The sequence below is a fragment of a genome, unplaced genomic scaffold, assembly GCF_019419815.1.
Source record: "Pyrus x bretschneideri cultivar Hongxiangsu unplaced genomic scaffold, Pyrus_bretschneideri_v1 Contig10, whole genome shotgun sequence".
In the NCBI taxonomy this organism is placed as follows: Eukaryota; Viridiplantae; Streptophyta; class Magnoliopsida; order Rosales; family Rosaceae; genus Pyrus; species Pyrus x bretschneideri.
In genome coordinates, this window is record NW_025999391.1 from 7626796 (window position 1) to 7632795 (window position 6000).

Here is a 6000-nt window from a genome sequence, read left to right on the forward strand (position 1 = left end):
TTTCTTTTGAAAAAACCCAAAAATATGTGTTTTTAGAGTCATTTGAGTCATTTTGTTGCTATTTCGTTTCTGCCTTGTTAGGTTGTTTAGTTGTTATTGTTTGTTTGTTTATTAATTGTGTGAGTTTATGATTGTAACATTGAGAAAATGTTTGATTTATTGATAGGCACTGCTAAACAAAGAAAGATGGTGCTTCACAAAGGTTGTTTGCTTGAGGCCCCACTACGTGGCTTTACTCTTGAAGCGGAAGGCGTAGGAACAGAAGGCATCGGAGCGGAAGGCATCGGAGCGGAAGGCGTAGGAACAGAAGGCATCGGAGCGGGAGGCATCGAAGATAGAGCATTCCAGGCCTCAATACTTGGCCAAGCGCTGGATGAGCCAGGAAAAAGGTGCCTCTGGAGGAAAGACGAAAACCTTTGACGGTCACTGTGAATCCGACCTTCAGACTCTTGCAGCTCATCAAGCTTCCTCTTCATGCCCGTCGAATAGTTGTTTGCAAGCACGTGCAAACTTCTATTCTCATACTTCAGCTGCTGGATCTCCTGCTTGAGACTTTCCACCTCTGCCATCAATGATTCCACCTGACGGGAGCGGGCAAGCAGGCGTTGGCCCATGTTGGACACAGAACTCGCACACTGAACACTAAGTGCGAGGGACTCTTGAACGGCCAACTCATCGGACCGTCCTGACAGCAGCCTACTATCTTTCGGAGTGAGGAGGTTCCTAGCTACTATTGTAGCTGTTGTGGCGTCCTGCATCACGGAGTCTTCACCTGTGAGAGGACCGTTAGAAGAAAAGAAAGAAGGGCGCCATACGTTACCTTGACGCGGCGCGCCCGCATCACTGCTAAGGCTCAATTCCAAGCTAAGGTTCGATGAGTTTGCCATTTTTCAAAAGTGTTCAAGGGGTGGATGTAATTAATTCTCAAAGGGCCGGAGTCGATTTTTCAAGAATGGGATTTCTTCAGAGTGTATTTGTTGGGGTGATCGATAGCTCCATAAAAAGCCATGGCGACGCGTCCACCGATTCAGAGATCCGGATTTTCCTCCGCAAATTTCGACAACGCATTCGCGGCTTTTCAGAAAACGCGCTCAGCTTTGTCAAAAGATATCTGACAAAGCTGATAACACGTGGAGGCCATCATCTCAATTACACGTCTTTAGCCGACAAGCGCAAAGTTCGGCGACGCTTTCTCTGCTTTTCAGAAAACGCGTGCAGCTTTGTCAAAAGAGCCGCACCCGTGACTACTTTTGTCATGCAGAAATCGAAGAGCCGTTCGTTCAGAAATCGAAGAGACGTCTGTCGACAAAGGGTAAAAGAGCAGTACCACCACTTTCTATTCAGAAAATCCCTATATTTGTCGACCTTCATCTCTTATGGCAAGGCAGACTTGAAGAAAATGCCCACCAACTCTCTCTCACCTCTGAGGGCGCACTCCCAGCAAAGCCTTTTGAATTACTCAAAATTTTCTTCTTCCCCAAAGATGATACCAGACGCCTGGAGTAAAGATGACCCAGGAGGAAATGCATGTGCTGATTCATGCACCGCTTCTTCAAAAGCAAAGGTATCTCATATCATAAAGGTCAAAAGCAAAAGTATCTCATATCATGCTCTTTCCCTGTCTTTTTCTTTGTCCTTGTTCTTACTTGCATGGCAAAGTGAAAGAAGCAATCAGCCGGCACTTGGAGTCAGTCTTCCGATCTGGAGCCAACTGCCTGGAACCTATTCCTGATTGCTTACCTAGCGTTGCTCTCGAGTAGTCATCTTCAACGGTTGATACACTTCCAGAGAAGGGACCACTCCTGCAAAGATTGAACAAAGAAACAGATAAAGGGGGAAAGCTCAGACCTTCGGGGAAGACCAAAAGAACCATCATGCTGCCCAGTCAAGAAGTAGCACAAAGGAAAATCAGCGATGGGCAGAAACCAGTTCAAGAGTAAGCATGTGGAATCACAAAGATCAAAAGCCTCAATGCAATTACCAAGGAGAAGATGGAATTTACACTCTATAACCAGATTTGCGTCTCTAAACTCTTCTCTTTGTTAATTACATTCTGCCATGTTTAGTATGTTTAAGTGTTTTTTGTGTATTTACTTATGTTTTGTGTGAATCTATGCTTAAAACATTGAGGACAATGTTTGATTTAAGTGTGGGGGGGTAACTAATGTTGTTAATGCAAATTCGTGGGATTTTATCACCCATAACTTCAAATATTGTTCCTTGCTGTTTTAAGGTGTTTTTAAGTTGTTTTAGAGTGTTTTAGTATGTTTTGTTTTTATAACGCCGAAAAGCACATAAAAATTTGAAAAATTGTTTTGAAAAGCCTAAAAAGAGTGTTTTGAGTCGTTTTTGTGAGTTTGTGTCTTAGGGTACCTTCCAACACAATGATAAGGATTTGGTTTGTAATTGCATGACGGTTAAAAAGAGTTATTAACATAGAGAAAAGTTTGATTTACTCTTGGTATATGCTTGGTTATGGTTATAATGTATGACTTCACATGCAATCATAAAAGAAAAATTCGTTTTTGTAACATGCTTGAAGGAAGGAATTCAAACAAACGCTACAACCCTGTGAGACTCGAGCCATTACCTTCTTTGGAGAGTTATTTTCTGTGATTCTGTGTTTTCTAAAGTTGTTGCATGATCTCATTATTCCTTGCTTGGTTGCTACTTAGGATGCAATTGTATCATGATAGAACTAAATGCCAGAACTTATATCCGTTTCATTCAAAGCATGACATTGAATTGCATAACATATATCAAGATGAAGTTGTGTAGTTGCCACCATAACCAAATAGCCTTACTTCCCATATTTCGTATTTGTTGTAAGTTTTAACCCCGTTGAGCCTCGTTTAGCCTATTTTCTTTGCTAACCACATCACCCCTTACCTAGCCTAGAGTAGGACCATCCGTACCCTTTGTTCTTGAAAGATAGTGAGCATGACTTAATTGAATTCCTTTTTATTAATATGTTGCAGAAAATAAGTGTGGGGGAAGGGATTTTTGTGTGTATGTATGTGCCTAAGTCTTAAAGGAGGCACGAAAAAAAAAAAAAAGTGAAAATAAGTGAGAATGGACTCACAAGTGTGATTGTTGATGAAAGGGCCCAAAAAGTTTGAATATGGCCCTAAGTTTTGTGACTTCCCCTTGGGTGTTCAAAGTTAACTTCTGCGTTCTAAAGGGAATTCTAAGTGCCTAATTCAATACTTTGCTCACTATTGCTTTAAGAACGTTTGTGTACTCTACCTTTCTTTGTTAAACCATTACCCTTAGCCCCGTTACATCCCTCAACTTCTATCTTGAGTGTTATGTGTTTCAATTTGCGGAGTTTGAAATTGATATGAGCTTATGGAATCACTGGTTCTCATTCTAAGTAGTAGCATTCCATTCATGAGATCATATTCATGTCATTATCGTAAATCCAGAAAATGCTTTCTTTGTTATAACATATGTGAGATACTAGTCTTTCATGTTTACATCAATCTTCTCACATATACCTAGTGTAGGGAGTGTAGTCAGAAAATCTGTGTGAAAATTGAGTGCATATCTTGAAAGGAATTGAGCAAATTCTCTAAGGCATGTTACTACATTCAAAACATGGTTTTAAATGCTTAATTGTGAACTAGTATATGGTGACTATGATTAAGAATGTACTTAAATGTGAAGATGACTAAAATCTGTGAGAATGATGATTTTTAACTTGTCATGTGCATTGGAAATCCCTAAGACGGTTGTTGGAAGGTTTAGGTTGTGTTTTACGTGTTTAGTGTCGTTTTGTTTATTTGTTTTTATTCTGTTTTGCTCGAGGACTAGCAAAAGCTAAGTGTGGGGGTATTTGATAGGAGCATATTCATGCGACTTAAATGGCTTGTTCTCGTGCATTTACGTTATGTTTCTCTCGTTATTTTAGTCCTTTATGCTTCTTTTGTGTGTTTTCAGGTTCTAAGGGCCTAGGGAGCAAGAAAGTGCATTTTGAGGCCATTTGGAGCATTTTTGGGCATGGATTGGATAGCTTATCCATGGAGCCAAGAGGATGGACGAATTTGAAGGCCTTGTATGCACTTGAAGACACAAAACAATGGCTCTAGCCCAATCAAACACATTATGCCATACAAACCAACCTATTTTAGGCCCATTCTATGTACTTAAACCCTAGCCCTTTAAACTAATTCATTTATCACTTATCAAACCATTCACTTATCACTCACCACATATCATTCACTTATCACTTAACATATCATTCATTTATTTCACTTCCATACTCCTCTTAATTCCACATGCATTCTCACACATGCACATCATTCACTCACATTTCCACCATTCATTCTTTATTCCTTTCCAAACATCTCACATGCATTTCCACCTTCCTACTTCATCATTTCACCACATTCTCCCTCTTTAACTCACATGCATTCATCATAATTCACAACACAAAACAACTTCATTGCCATGGGTTCCCATTTCCTTTCCAAACATCTCACATGCATTTCTTCATTATTTCCTAACCCTACATGCATTATTTATTGCATCTTCACATGCATTCACACACACTTTACACATTCAAACCGTGAGCTCCCATTCCTATATGCCATTTTCAGATTTCCACCCACTAACCTAGTCATCAACACATGCACTTCCACCTTTCATCCACAATGATTCATGATTCATTCACTTTGCATCCTTTAAATCACATACTTTTCCATCATTAATTAGCCACTTGCATCTTAAACAAACAACCATATGTTCCCTCCACTACTCCTATAAATACCCTTGCATTCATTCATTCAATTCATATCTCATATTTCCATTCACAACACTTCACACAACACAAATACACATCCATTGCCGCAATTCCCCTTCCATTTTCTGTGCAGTTTTTCTCCTTCATTGCAGCCACTATCCAACCACTTCCCATCCCTCCAAAACACTTCACATAATCCCCAAAGCTCACTTAGACCTTGTGCTACAACAACGAGGAAGAAAAGAGTGCCTAAACGTTCATACAATTCAAGTTTGAGTTGTTGGAATTTTTAGGTGTTTCTTTGATTTCAAAGTTTAAATTTAATTCTCTTTGTTTTGTACGTATGAGAATGGAAGAGAAGAGTGCCTAAACGTTCATACAATTCAAGTTTGAGTTGTTGGAATGTTTAGGGGTTTCTTTGATTTCAAAGTTATGAGGAACTAAACCCCCTTTAGCTAGGGGGTGATTCGAAACTATGTTTATATTTGCAATATGAATTGATTACTTTTGGTTGGTATTTCATAAGTTGTGGATTCAATTCGTTTAACTGTTTGATTGATAAATTATTTATGTATGTTCATTAAGATTGCAAGCTTAATTTTCATGCATGAATATGACGCTAGAATATAAGTGAGTTTCACCTAATCGTTATGAACTTATATTCACAAGTAGTGGAGGTTGCTTATAAACAATCGCGTTAAACGAATTCTTGGCATAAGTTTCATGCGTATTCCATAGTAACGAGTGCCTCGTCAACACTTATAATTTTCATTGAACTTAATGATCTTTGTTGAATGTCTCTATCATGCGTATTCCATAGTTAGGGACTTTGATTAAGAATAATTTGGTTGTAATGCGTATTCCATTCAATCCAATGAATTTAGGGAAATTTGAAAGTTAATTTAAGCGGACCTAATTAACTTGGAGCATTGAGTTTCATAATTTATCGAAAGACCAACCGAAAATCAATCTTGTATTGCAAGTGTAACATGTGTGGAGAAGAACCCCTTAGCTATTCCATCATCCATATTTTTATCACATTCATATTTACATTTTGCCTTCAATTATATTCTGTCTTTTTAATTTAATATCGTCCAACCACAATTCCCCCCCCCTATTTTGTTAAAGTCTTAATCATTCGTATTTGTTTTATTTGTGTATCTTTAAAGCTTTTGGAGTGATAAACAATTGCAAATTCGTCTAAATCAAGTTCTAGCTTCTATTTGAGTCAATTTGATTGTTTTAGACAATTTGAGTTT